General features: G+C 36.4%; 1 protein-coding gene across 4 annotated transcripts in view; it reads right to left on the bottom strand.

Annotated features, from left to right (window-relative positions):
- MED12L (mediator complex subunit 12L) overlaps window positions 1-15,221 on the bottom strand; it is a 581,984-nt gene that overhangs the window by 248,715 nt on the left and 318,048 nt on the right. The gene's annotated exons all lie outside the window — the stretch shown is intronic.

Raw genomic sequence — 15,221 nt, forward strand, 5'->3', positions numbered from 1 at the left:
TGTGGGGGAGTGGGGGAAGGAAACTGAGATGGGGGAAATTGTAAAACTCAAAATAAATAAAATCTTTAATAAAAAAAAAAAAAACAAAAAAAGGGCTCAAAGAGGGTAAGATTTCTAAGCAGAAGAGTTGACAGTAAGACCCATGCCTTCAGAAGATAATTTTTACCACTCTTTATAGAGGACAGATTGGAAAGGGGAAAGACTGGTTAAGGAGGCTCCTGGCCAAGGTGAGGTGATGGCTTCTTAACCAAAGAAGGACCATATGAATTCTAAGAGACAGGAAAGAAGGAAGGAGGGTAGGTTGGGAGGGAGGGATAAAGAAAAAGAGAGAGAAAGAGAAAGAGAAAGAAAAGTCAGTAGCACCAACAGCCTTAAGAGGCAGAAGAAATATTGGTGAGACAGTGAATGTGGGTGCTTTAAAAATGATGAAGGAAGATAGTGGTCAAAGAGATAAAAGATAAAACAGTTGGTCATTCTAGGAGTGAAGAAGAGAATACAAATAAAAGGCTGTTTCAATCCAGTCAAAGTTCATCTACTTTTAAGACTCTGTGAACCACTTTGTGGAGTGGTTTGCCATTTCCTTCTCTAGTGCTAATGGACTAGAAGGCAAACACATATAAAGTGACTTGTCCTGGGTCACACAGCTAGTGAGAGTCAGGTGAGATTTGAATTTAGGTCTCTGGACTCCAAGCCCGAACTTCATCTATTGAGTCATTTACTGTCTCATAGGCAAAGTTAGGTTAGCCCAGAGTAAACACTGCAGGAGGTAGGGTAGAGGGGGAGAAGCAGATTTTCATGTTCGTGAGCATGATAAAGAGAATTGGGCTAGTTGTGACAACCTATAACTATGAAATAAGGGCACATGCCTAATATGGACTGTCCAGCATAGTGTGCCCTCATTATGTGCTCTATGAGCAAAGCAGAGGTGAAATGGCTCAAAAGAAACATGAGATGCCCAAATTTAGAGAGTCCACCCCAAAGTTCTCAAAGACTGATCAACTACAGTTGGACACACTGTACCTTGACTCCAATATAGTGATGTTATTTTAATCCTCTTTGAGAATGAAAGACAACCATTTCTCTTAGTAATAGTAATTGGGAGGGTCCCCCCCCCCCATGCAAACATAGATACCTGCAATTCTTCTTTGAGAACTGTTTCTTCATCAGTTTGATCAATCACAGTAGGACATACTCTAACTTGACTCTAACATAGTGCGTAACTATCACATATTACCCAGCCAAATATCTTGCTATTGTTCAGTGTTACCACCAACAAATTTTCTGAATGGATACTTCATGGATAGCTAGAATTAGGAATCCAGCTACATTTATCTCTAGGTAAACAATAAATTGTTCCATTTTTGACATTAGCTATTAAATACAGTATTTCATATTAAAAATAGAATCAATTTCATAGACTATTCATTGGTCCAAGAACCATTTAAACATCTTAGTCTATAACAGAATGTTAATCATTTAGTCAAAGTTTCAAAAGGAGAGAAGCATATCAAAATATGACCAAAATCTTTCTTTTAAAAATTCACTGGTTTCAAATACAGTAGCTGAATGTTCAATCAAATGAAAGATTCCTTTTGCTAGGAGAAAGGCAAAAATTACTGGGCCAGCAGTCTGGGAAGAATTAGGCTTAGGTTAATATCTCACAACATATAATAAAGATAAGCTCCAAACTTTTATATGACTTAAAATATACAAAAGAGCACATAATAAACAAATTAAAAGGAAAAGGGATGGAAAAATGAAGAGCTCCTAACTTTATGTGACAGAGAGGATCACACAAGATAAAAGGGATAATCTTTGATTATCCAAAATCAAAAGGTTTTGCACAAATGCAATATAGTTAAAATTTGAAATGAAACAAGTTTCTTAAATAAAGGTCACATGTTGTTGTTTTGTCATTTCGGTTGTGTCCTACTCTTTGTTATCCCATTTAGAGTTTCCTCAGCAAGATCCTGGAAAGTTTGTCATTTCCTTTGCCAACTCAATTTATATATCAAGAGACTGAAGCAGGCAGGGTTAAGTGACTTGCCCAGGATCACATAGTAAGTATCTGAGTTTGAATATGAACTCATGACTCCAAAACCAATGCTCTATCCCCTATGCCGGTGACCCAAGATATATAAAAAATTGTTTCAAATTTATGATTAAGAGACATTCCCTAATATATAAATAGTAAAAGGAGATGGACAAGCAGTTCTCAAAGGAAGAAATCTGAACTATTGAAAATCATATGAAAAATGTCCTAAAGTCACTGATAAATAGAAAAACACAAATTATTGGAACTCTGAGGTTCCATCTTTCGCCAACTGGACTGGCAAAGATGGCCAAAGAGGAAAATGACAAATGATGAAGGGACTTTGGATAAGCAATAAGCAAGTGTTCTCTTGGTAGAGTCATGAATTGGTCCAGTCATTCTAGAATGTAATTTAGAAGCATATTCCCCAAATTACTAAAACTGCATATTTATACCATTTCTACCAGTAGGCTATTTCCACCACTAGACCTACGCCCCAAAGAGATTAAACAAATAATATGCACAAAAAATGTTTGTAGTAAATCTTTTCCTAGAAATCTAAATACAGAAATTAAAAGGTATTCTATTGTGAAATGGCTAAACTGCGGCATATGAAATATGCCAGACCAGAAGACTAAATTGGAAATATGCCTCTCATCAGCTAACAGATGAACTTATAATGAAAAGGAAGACTTATCATTTTTGTCATGGCTAATGGGAGATTTGTTATACAAGACTTTTCAGGTATATGATAAGGATTATAGTTTTCTTTTTTGTTACTGTTGTTCTGGGATGCAAGAGGCCAAATAATTTTTTGAAAAAATAAAACTTTATTGGTTTCAAAACTATTTTTCAATTAAGTCCCTGCTTAATAAGAACATTCATTAGGATAAGCACTAGAGGAGCAGCTAGGTGGCACATTAGATAGAGGACCCTGGAGACAGGAAGACCTGAGTTCAAATCCAGCCTCAGACACATAATAATTGCCTAGCTGTGTGATTATGGGCAAGTCACTTAACGCCACTGCCTCAAATAAAAAAAAAAATAAAAAAAAGATAAGCACTAGATGAAGCAATGCTATAGAAGCTCTATGGCTTATAATTATAAAACTTAAAAAAATCTATGTCCTAATCTTAGTTTAAGATACACAGTTGGTCAATTTTATTGACTTAAACAGGGTGTAAATGTAGCTTGACCTATTGGATCATATGAAGGACTTGGAGTCAGAAAAACATGGGTTCAAATCTTACCTATGATAATAACAAGCTGAGTGACACTTGGGGAAATCACTTAATTTTTCTGAGCCTAATTTTTCTCATTTGTAAAATGAGGATAATAACACCTGTATTACCTACTCCCCAGGGTTACTGAAAAGCTCCACAGAGATAATATATGTCAAGCACTTTGCAAATGATAACTTACTATATAAATGTCAGTTATTCTCTAATTTGGATCCAAGCTTATTATATTGTGAGATATAGCAATGCTGTACTATGAGTCTTATCAAAGTTTCCCTGGCATGGACATTCATTTTCAAGCAGCTAACCCTAATCATAGATGGAAGCCTTTGAAAATATGTAGAAAGACAAGTTCCCTAATGGTTCAATTGATTGCAATCTTATTCCTTTGGCTATCTTGTCATTCAGAGCAACTTCAAGTTAACTTATCAAAAAAATCATCTTTCAGCTAAATTAAAATGTTCTTTCTTCTTCTAAGTTCCAATCTCATGATAGCAAGTCACGTCAAGGCCACAATGCTCCATTTGATTAGGAAATACCTACTCTGATGGCTCAGCCAAAGAAAAAGCAAGACAAGAACCTGCTGATTTATATAGTTGCTTGAAAGATTTCCTGTAATGACAAAACCTTCCCATTTTCCTTTTTTTGAAGATTCATTTCCTTAGTAAAAGGGGAAAAATGCCACTCTTGGTAGACTGACTTCAAAATTCAGTCAAAAAAACACAGCTTATAGTATCTCAAAATTAAATCAGGATTTTAATAAAAGATATCAATCCTAAAGCTGTGACAAAGGAATTTTTAAAAAAAAATATTATCTGCAAATTAAAATAGGTTAAAAAATTCAGGTCTTTGAAAATGACAAAGAAGTGATTTCTCTAAGTGACCCAGGGCAGGCTCCAAGTCGCTATTTGAAGAGCACTCCCCATCTTTGGGAGTTGGCATCTCGCCCCAGTCCTCCTAGGACCCTCTCCAAGCTCCTTTTCGGCTTCCTGTAGTGGATTTTCTTTCCTCATTAGACTGTAAGCTCCCTGAGGAAAGTCCTGACTTAATTTCTATCTGTATTCATATGCCTTGGAAGAGGAATATCTACACTCTTATTTGAAACTCTGCCTAAAGAGCAATCAAACTGTTCATACCCATTGACCCAGCCATATCAATTCTAGGCCGATAGCCAGAAGAAATGATACAAAATGGCAAAAGTCCCACACTTCCAAAATATTCATAACAGCTCTTTTTGTAGGGGCAAAGAAATGGAAATTGAGGGTATGCCCATCAACTGGGGAATGGCTGAACAAGTTATGGTATATGAATATTATTGTTCTATAAGGAACCATAAATGGTAGGACTCTAGAGTAGCATGGAATGACTTAAAGGATCTGATGCTGAGCGAAAGGAATAGAGTCAAGAGAACAATGTACACATCAACAACAACATTGTGAGATGATTAGCACTGATGGAAGCAACTCCTCTCAGCAGTTCAGACAACCAGGACGACCCTATTAGACCAGCTATGGATAATGCTATCCCCGCATCCAGAGGAAGAAAATAAAACAAACCAAAAAAATTCTACAGAATCTGAATAAACACACAAAATTTCTCTTATGTTTTCCTGTCCTTCCTATCCCATGGTTTTCTTTCTTTTCCCTTAGTCCTTATTCCTCATACAGAAAACCCCTACTCTGGAAACATATTAAACACAAATGTAAATACACAATGTTCCACTAGACTGTTTGCCGCTGAGGAAAGGGTGGTAAGAAAAGGAGGGTGGAAGGAAATTATGTAACTTAAAAATATACATGTGGATGAATGTGGAAAAACTTTCATAACATGTAATTGGAAAAATAAAATGTCAACTGGGAAAAAAAGAAAACAATGTTCTTCAGACAAAACAGACAAAAAAAGGTTTGTAATTGTATTTGGAAAAAGTAGTTTTTAGAAAAAGAGGTTTAATGGTAAATATTTCCCAATAAACAGAAAGTCATCTCCCACCACCACTTTCTTACATTAGATATAAGATTTTCTTTTGCAAAGGGAACTCTCGGTGAGAAAACTCCTTCTTCCAAAGTACATCAGCATCAGCACTGGCTCTGAAGGTTTTAGGGTGCTACTGCAATACTGCTCAAAGGCCCCGTCCATCCGTGTACCTCTCATCACAGAAGTGTCCGATCTACAACTTCAGATGGCCTTAGAGAGTTACCTTGTATCTGAGGAACTGATTCCATACTGTGCCATTTTGGAGACTTGCCAAAAGCCTGGCTCTAGTAGCTCTAGTCTTAAATTAAATTAAATTAAATTTCCTCTGAAACTATGAACTAAGAAAGCAGACAAAAATGGAAAACCTGAGAAAAGTTACTAAAAAATTAATTTGTTCTCTTGAAATGAACCACATAAACAATATAAAATCCCAATTAGCTTCTTATCTCATAACAAACATGCACAAAAATAATATTTTTAAAAACTTTATTAGTTCCAAAACCAAAGTTGAATGATTTTATTCAGGAAGCTGATTCAATGACTAGCCAAGTCCCAATTTCATAAATAAACTATCCTACCACAAAGCCTCATTGACATCTAAAAGGTCATTCCTGCAGAAATAATCAAAATGGTAGACTCATGATATTTACCTTTTTCATGTATACAAGAAAAGTATCTATGCCCTTATTGACACGAACATTCCCTCTCCTAAAAGTTAAAGATCTTTTGATGATTTACTCCAAATTCACTATAATTCACTTTTTTTTAAAAAGGATTCATTATAGAGAATATATTAAATTGAAAATACAGTTATCTTTATGGAACAGACTGTTATAAATATAATGCTGCTTTATAAGAATAACTATATACCATTAGATGGTGATATATGAGATTTCATTCAAATGATTCTTGAGGAGAGGGATTTTCTTTCCATCTCAATTCTAGAAATTTCCAAAAAAGCAAATTGGAGCCTCAGGTCATGACATATATGAACTGGTTAAAGGTCTTTGCCTACAAAAAAGAGGAGATGGAGGAGGAAGGATGTGACATTTATCTTCAAATGTCTGAAGACCTCTGTCACATGGAAAAAGGGACTAAACTGTTTTGCTAAATCACAGGAAGATAAACCTAGGATCAATGAGTGAAAGTCCCAGAGAGTCAGATGTTGGGTCAGTGTAAGGAAAAAACCCTAACACAAAAATGGAATGGGCTGACTTGGAAAGTATTGGGTTTTCCAACCTTCATGGTCTTCAAGCATAAGCTACTTGCCCAAAGTTGGGTATTTTGTAAAAGGAAATCTAACTGGGGAATGGATTGGATTGATTCTAGCATCCCAAGTCTGAGATTCAGTGACTGGGCAATATTACACATCTGCAGTCTAAAATAAACAAAAGGTTACTACTTTCCATGCTAGAAGCAACACTTATTTTTTTCCCCTTAACTACAAGGTTAAAAAGCTATCTCTGTTTGGATAAACAACCCAAATTAAGATCTGAAAATTAGCACCAGCTGGCTAGTTTGGGGAAAGCCCAAAGTTCTTTATAAAACTCTTCTTTAAAAACAGCTGTCATATTCTGCATGTGAAAGCATCTGTATTCAGGGAGGTCTAAATTAAAGTTCGGTTAGTCACAAAGTCTCTACAATCACTGTTTATATATATACAATGAATGAACAAATTTGCATCAAGTATTTCCTATATGCCCAACACCGCATCATTTATAGATTCCTCTCAGTAGACTTTAAGCTAGCCTGGAGAAGTTGGAGCTTAGAGCCTTCATCACAAGGAAGGGACAAGCTACCTGTGGCACCTGCTTTACCCAACCCTGAGAACACTCCATAAATCAACATCCAATGCCACCACATGACCAGAGTGACTCCTCTGCCACAAAACTATCTCATCCATATCTTGGAAATCTTTATTCTCTCCCCTCCCTTCCCATTATCTTCTTCATCTCCACTGAAATAACCCTACCACATCCAAATGGATTTTCCCAAGGCACAAGAATTTCTAATAATGGCACCATAGGTCAGAGTATTGTGAGCTTCTGAAAAGAAGGGATGATGTTTTGCCTTTCTTTGTATTCCCAAGGTTTAGCACAGCACGAGTTTCATTATTACTGAAAGTAGAAGGTGCTAGATGAAATATTTTATTCTCTCATCAGTCTGAACTAATTTTAGAGAAGAATAAACCTCCTATCATATCCTGCACTATCTTTCTGCATTCTACCCCTATCAGGACGAGGAAAATGTTCAAATGTAATCAATCACAGTGAATGATGGGGAAAACTGCAAAGACATGACAACTACTTTGAGAGTATCATGGAGGAAAAATATTACCCTCCTTCCTCGTTTAAATAGGAGGGATGTGAGGGTCAGAACAGAATTTGGACTTAGGGTTAGGACAGTGGAGATGATACTTTCTCCATCATCTCATACTGAGTGCTATGTCCACAAATTTGTATTATTCTTTGAAATTAATTGGAATGTAGTCTAGAAAAGGTTTAAATAGGCACTTTAAATATAAATGCCAAATGGGTTTTTAAAGTCAGTATAAGAAGTCATACCATTTAAAAAAATCACTTAGGCCTCAATTTCTCCATCTGTAAAATGAGGAGGCTTAGACTATATGGCTAAAGTCCTTTCTTGTCTTAAATCTATAATTTTGTATGATCCTAATGTATAATGTACCTCAAAATACATAGTGAAAAACTCCAAAGTTTCACCCCCCCACAGTATATCCAAATCTCACAGGATAGACATCAAGGTAGATATGCCCCTCCCATTTGCCATTTCACTTCTGGCCAACCCCCAAATCCTGGGTCAACTGGCTGTGGAGTCCCCATGTCCTCACTTAACCCATAGTGTTTTCATTCTAGCTCAGTTTTCTTTCTCTTTGGGGGCTAAACAACAAATCTGATGACCTGAGAGGCCCAAGTCTCCAAGACTCCAAAGTATTTACAACTCTCTTACATCATCACAGCTTACTAACACCCGTGCCAAAGCACTAAAGAATAATATGATGGAAATTACTTTATGTTTACACACTCAAAACTCAATCAGAGTCAAACCCAAGTGCTAGCAAATATTTACACTCCAAGAAGGAAAAGCACATAAAATTGATTTGCAATTTAACTTAGGTGATTTTAGCTTCAAATGTCAATTCTACATAAAATAAATGAAGGCATCAATATTAATCAAATTAAAATACAGCAAATGCTCAAGATTCTCAACAAATTGAGAACAGGCAGCAAGTCTGAATTATCAGAAAGTATGAACTATGGTGTATTTTGGGAAGACATAGTTTTATAATTTTCAACAACAGCCCCCGTTCCAGTTGACAGGCTAGATTCCAAAAGCTTGTTTTGAAGTTGGTCATTTGGAGCCTGGAACGTGATACACATTTCCCCACCATATGTTGGTGGTTAAGTTCCCAGGCCAGGACTCAAGAGCCTATTTAGGCTATAATGAAGCCGAGAGAGGTCTGATAATAGAAATCTCCAGGATCTCCTAGCCTTAAGCCTGAGGCTTCCTGCCCCAACCCCTGAGCCAAGGGTTAATCAGGAACTGGGATGGGCAGATGGAGACTGAAAAGAGTACTAGGTCAGAAAGCACAAAAAAAGGACAAGGAAAAGGTTTTGGTTGCCAGGAGGTAGAAAAGGGGAGGTTAGGAAGCTCCAGGGGTTCCCACAAGAACAGGGATATGGGAGGTGGAGTCGATAGATGGATGAACTACAAGTGCGAAGGACGTTTATTCACTCAGTTTTCAGTCCAAGTCGAGTCTCCTTATATGGAGCATAGCTCCAGTTCCAGGAATAAAACCTGGTGAATGCAGAGCCCTGAATTCATACTTTAATGATCATTACAGCATTACCTATAATCTAATACAAGGAGGTGGATGCTTGGATGATTCAATTCTGTTTGGAAGGGTCTCCCTATCTTTTCCAGGTCTTTGTTCATGGTCAACTGGCATGGAATCTTTGACCTGCTCTGTTTCTACCCTGGGCTAGTTCAGACCTCCCAAGGAAAATCTATTGGTATCCCCACCCCAGCAGCTCAGACCTCCTGGATTCAAGTAAGATACTAACCCCAGCTTCCTGGTAAATGACCTACACCAGTATTCTCAATCTTTGGATACTTTAAAGAAGTTGGGTTGTTTTTCCTTTTAAGCAAAACATTTTCCTAAAAACATTACATGCATCCATTAATTTGCTTTACACAACTCAGAAATATTCATCCACTCTCTAAAGGGAATGGACCTGGCCAAAAGAAATGTTTTCTCTCCTCTGTGGCCCACCTCCTCTCAATTTTAACAGATTTTTTGAACAAGTAGATTGGAATTGATGATTTTTTTTATAAGTGAGAATTACATATGCATCACAATAAATGGTGCATTTTTAAACTTTCATTAAAATTCAATCATATTGATAGTTGATGTAGAAACAAGATCCCCTGAACCCGGTATTTTCCTGTCTAATACTAATTAAAAAGCAATTAATCAAGTTAATGATCCAAATGCAAATGGTTTATCCTATATAGCTTCTTGTTATCCAACTGTACTTAAATCCAGCCCCATTCAATTCAATTTAATAAACATTTAATTAAGCTCCAACTATATTAGAGACACCATAATAGTTGCCAGGGGAACAAAAATTTTTAATGCTCCAATCCCTGTCTTCAAGTTGAGTTTATCATCCAGTAGAGGAAAGGTCATGTTCACAAATGATTTGGTGAAAGGGAGGCATATGAGAAGGACAAAGGAGGGAATGCACCTTGCCCAGCCCTCTAAGAGAAAAATGCTATTTTCTGTCATAATTTCTAGACAGAACCCTCCACCCTGACCCTACTGACTCTCTAACTATTCTGCCTTTCCCTCTACAGTCTTGATCCCAGCATCAATCCATTCAACCCCATATTGCCCTCTGCCATTGAACCCCGTGCTCCATATTCTGACTGCTTAAAGGTGTGGTTCAATACCACTGGAGGAAATATATGTTTATTTTTGGAGGAAGCAGAGAAGGAACTATTAGATAAGGAAATGACTATTGGTGGGAAGAGGGACTATCAAAAGAATGGCAATGTTCTTGATGGGAAATAGGATAAAGAGACAAATATGGAAGAATTGGAAGATTACAGTACAGCAGGAAGGGTCCACCTGAGATAACAAAGAGGCAGTATATTTAGACAACATGATGAATACCAATGAAGGAAAACACATAACCTTGTGTATGTGTGTGTCTGTATTCCTACCTATGTAGGAATACATACATATATCAATATATACATATATATATATATATATATATATGAGTGTGTGTATAAAAATATATAGATGTGGTATGACCCACAAAAATATTTTTACTTGACTCAGTATCCTATATTTTTCCTTCCCTTCACAGCCAAACTACTTCTTTAAATCTGTATTCTACCATAATTCTCATTTATTTTTTAGAAAGATTTTATTTATTTTGAGTTTTACAATCCCCCCCCATTTTTGCTTCCCTCCCCCACCCCCACAGAAGACATTCTGTTAAGTCTTTACATTCAAACTACTTTTGTAAAGAAAATTGTTATTGCATTTACTTAACTAAACTAAATTTGAAACTGAGAAAAAAGGTTAATAGAGATCACTCCATAGGGCCAATTAGCTTTTCTTTCTATCCCTCAGATAAGACAAGATAGAAGATTGGACCTTGATACTCAATAAACCACAATTACTAAAGTTTAAATGTGTTCACTATAGACAAGGGATGATGAGATCACTGACAGATGTGCCTGCCATTGATTTCCTTAGGGTTGATCTTACAGAGAAATAAAAGTGGTTCACTATTACCTTCAGGATCAAATGTAAAACCGTTTTTAACTTTTAAAGTCTCCATGACCCGACCCCTTTCAACCTTTCCAGTTTTCACGTCCCTTATTCCCCCTTCAATGATTCTGATCTTCCTTACATAAGACCCTCCCTCTCCCATACCCTCATGATAAGATTTCTCTTTCCTCTTCTCCACCCATTTCCTTCCTTGTCTTCCCTCCAGATAATCAATAATCTAAAATCTTACCTCCTAAAAGAAACCTTTCCATGTTCCCTTAATCTTATCTCTCTGAAATCATCACCACTCTCCCCTGCATCTATCTAGTACATATGTGTGTAAATATATACAGAGAGAGAGAGAGAGAGAGAGAGAGAGAGAGAGAGAGAGAGAGAGAGAGAGGTCTAGGATTATGACTTTTTTTGGTGTCTCTAGAACACAGCACAACCTCTGGAATTCAGAAACTACTGAACAAATGCTTATTGAATTGACTTCATCCATGCAGAAAGTAGCAAGGGGTTTTCTAGATTATACTCAAAGTCTACCCTTTCATCTGTTACATATGACTTTGCCTTGGCAGTTTTAAACTAACTTTTCAAAGTCTAGTTTTTTAAAACAAGGTTTGAACTAAATACACCTCTTTAGGGTTAGGACATGAAGTAGACTTCGTGTCTGAATTTTACAAGGTCATTCATAAAACAGGAGTTTCATAAAGAGGATGATTCCCAAGGGTCTTCACTAACCCTCTTCCCTTCACTTGCCTTATCTGATTGGCTAATTACTTCCCAGGAAGGCAGAGCCTGGCCCCAAGGTATAAGTCAGATAAATTTTGAAGAGTAAAAGCTAAATTATCCACCCAAACAATATTTACCATCTAACAAGGTAAATAAACTATTGTGTAAGATGTCCCTTTTTCCCCTTAAGGAAGTCTAATCAAAGAAGAGAAGGACTAGACTCCCTTGCAGGACCCTGGATAAGTCACATTATCTCTCAAGGTATCTTCCATCAAGCCTAGGGTTTAAAAAGTGTTAGACTAGGTAATATCCAAAATTCCTTCCCATTTTAAGTCCAAAACTCCCAGGGTTGAAGACCTAGCAAAATCACAGACAAGGAGAATGTTAACATTAATTAACATAATTACAGCATTACAAAATTCACACTTCATGAAGATGCAACTGAGGATCACTTGCCAAAGAACAATGTTTATTGTTGTTCAGTCAAGTCCAACTCTTTGTAAAACCATTTGTGGTTTTATTGGCAAAGATACTGTAGCCATTTCCTTCTCTAGTTCATTTTACAAATGAGAAAACTGAGGTACAAGATTTGTCCAGAGCCACACTGCTAGGAAGTGTCTGAGGTCAGATTTTCAATCAGGAAGATAAGTCTTCCTGACTCCAGCCCAGGTCCTCTATGCACTATGGTGTCACCTAGCTGCTTTCACAAAAGTGGTGTATGCAGATCAGTAGTTGAAAGTATGATCTGAGGCTCTCTAGGAATCCCTGAGACCCTTTTGAGGGACTGTGAAGTCAAAATTGCTTTCATGATGAGAAATATTCTTCATTTAACTCAATGGTTTCTGAAACCCTGACGACAATGAAAAAGTAGAATAAGCATCCCACTGCATTTATACTATTAATTTTATCTGTAATCAAAATTTCTTGGTTTTTTATGTTTTCTTATATTTTACATGACTACACATATACAATATACATCAAATTTCTTTCTTAGGGAGAGGGAAGGTGAAGGAGACAGGGAGGAAATTTGGAATCCAAAATTTTTTAAAATTTTTGTTAAACTATTTTCTATTAAAAACCCAGGAGGGACAGAATTCAGGGAAGCCCGGAGGGATTTGCATGAATGATGCTGAGCAAGATGAGCAGGACCAGAAAAACACTGTACACCCTAACAGCAGCATGGGGGTGATGATCAACCTTGATGGATATGCTCATTCAATTAGTGCAATAATCAGAGACAATTTTGGGCTGTCTGCAATGGAGAATACCATCTGTATCCAGAGAAAGAACTGTGGAATTTAAACAAAGTTCAAGGACTATTCCCTTTAATTTAAGGAAAAAAACTGATATCTTATTGTCTGATCTTGTTATCACTTATACTTTTTTGTTTCTTAAGGATATGATTTCTCTCTCATCACACTCAATTTGGATCAATGTACAATACAGAAACAATGTAAAGACTGACAAATTGCTTTCTGTGGGGGGTGGGGGGAGAAAAGTAAGATGGGGGGAAATTGTAGAACTCAAAATAAATAAAATCTTTAATAAATAAAAAATGAATGTTAAAAACTGTCTATATATTATTGGGAAAAAATAAACTACTTTTTAAAAAAATAAACTACTTTTAAAAGAAAAAGATTAATGGGAAGAAAATTCAGTGTTCCTCTGTATTTCCCTGTCTACTTTTAAAGTATCGAGAAAGAACTAACCCACTGTACCGTCCTATGGAACACATATTCCTATCCTATTATTGTTCAATTACGTAAGAGCCTCTCCAACTTCTCATGCCTTGTCAGGCCTGAGATTTGCTATTTAAATGGGAATAATAATTAGCTACTCTATCTTTCAGGCATGCAAGCACATGGGAATATTAAATTCTCAACAAAATGAGGTTTGATTTTTTTTTTCTTAGTTCATTTTTGTAATAAAAAAAGAGGGTAAGGAGAATGTCTGTTCAGAACATGCCCTACCCTCTATCATTAAGAAAGGGGAAAAATATCAAACCTGTAATTGAACACTAGATGAAGACCATTAAGACTTCTTTGTTGAATGGTATATTTTTAGCTGACTAAAATGAAGTTGAAATTTCAAAGAAATATTTAATCAATCTCTTTGTGCATTTAAATAAAGGCATTTCACATGCAATTTAATAAAAGAAATAATAAGCAAATAGTATAAGCAGTATTATTAGACACTTATGTGTGTAGAGGTCAAGGGTGGAGTGCTGACTGTCCTTTCAAAGCTGGTCATCTTAGGGAGAAACCAGTCACTTCTCCAACAGCCAAGAGGCAGGAAAAATCTCTCAATATGGACAACAGCCATCTATATTATGTCTAAGATACAGTGGTCAGCTCCTGGTGGAATGACAAGAAGAAGGCTTAGGAGACAGACAACACAAGGTTAAATGTTAACTTTTGATACCACCTTCACCTTCACAACACAGGGCAAATTTCTCAAGTCCTGAGCTATAAAATGAGGCAGTTGGATCAATTGACCTTTTTTGATCCCTTTCAGCTCTAAAACTATGATCCTGGAAATTACTGATGACCATCCAATGTTCAGCATTACTGTTTTTATGTGTCAGTGCTTTCTGATTAATAAGACATATTTTATGAATATATATATATATATATATTGTTTTCTCAAGCAATACTTGAGATATGGAAGGAATTTTTAAAACTTATTTCCCACCCATTTTCTTTCATACATTCATTTATCTACCACCCTCCATCAGCACTCATGAGAACTATTTTAATACCATCTACTTGATCTCTCTTTCCTGACAGTCATTTGTTTTACATCATTAAAAACTGCAAAAATATTCTTCCTAGATTTTTGGAAAAATTTTAACATGTCACTCCAATGTTTTCAAGCCTTTACTGGATCCCTGTTGTTACTATGAGAAAAATATAAGCTTTTCAGGGTTGTCATTTGAGATGCTATACTACCTACCTGGCTCCCACTTCTCTATGAGTCTTATTTTTCATTATTTTTTTCTTTACTCATTTAGTTGTGTTCAACTCTAACATACCATTTTGAGGTTTTCTTGGGAAAGCGATGGAGTGGTTTCCATTTCCTTTACCAGGTCATTTTATAAGTGAGGAAAATGAGGCAAAGAGGATTAAGTGACTTACCCAGGATCACATAGCTAGAAAGATTTGAATTCATGAAGATGAGTCTTCCTGTCTCCAGGCCCAGGACTCGATTCAATCTACCACCTAGCTATCTCTTTATTTCCCTTTACATTCTCGATATTGTAATCAAATTGAACTAGTAGGTGTTCTTGATAAATGACATACTAACTCTGGACCTTTGCTAAAGCTATGCATGAGATTTCTGGGACTCTCCTGCCCCTCTCTTTCTCTCCAAGACTCCAAGGTCTTCCACCACTTTTGTTTTGCCACTGGATTTCGACGACTCAGGAAAAGAGACTGAG

This window comes from Macrotis lagotis, chromosome 6 (assembly GCF_037893015.1).
Source record: "Macrotis lagotis isolate mMagLag1 chromosome 6, bilby.v1.9.chrom.fasta, whole genome shotgun sequence".
In the NCBI taxonomy this organism is placed as follows: domain Eukaryota; kingdom Metazoa; phylum Chordata; class Mammalia; order Peramelemorphia; family Peramelidae; genus Macrotis; species Macrotis lagotis.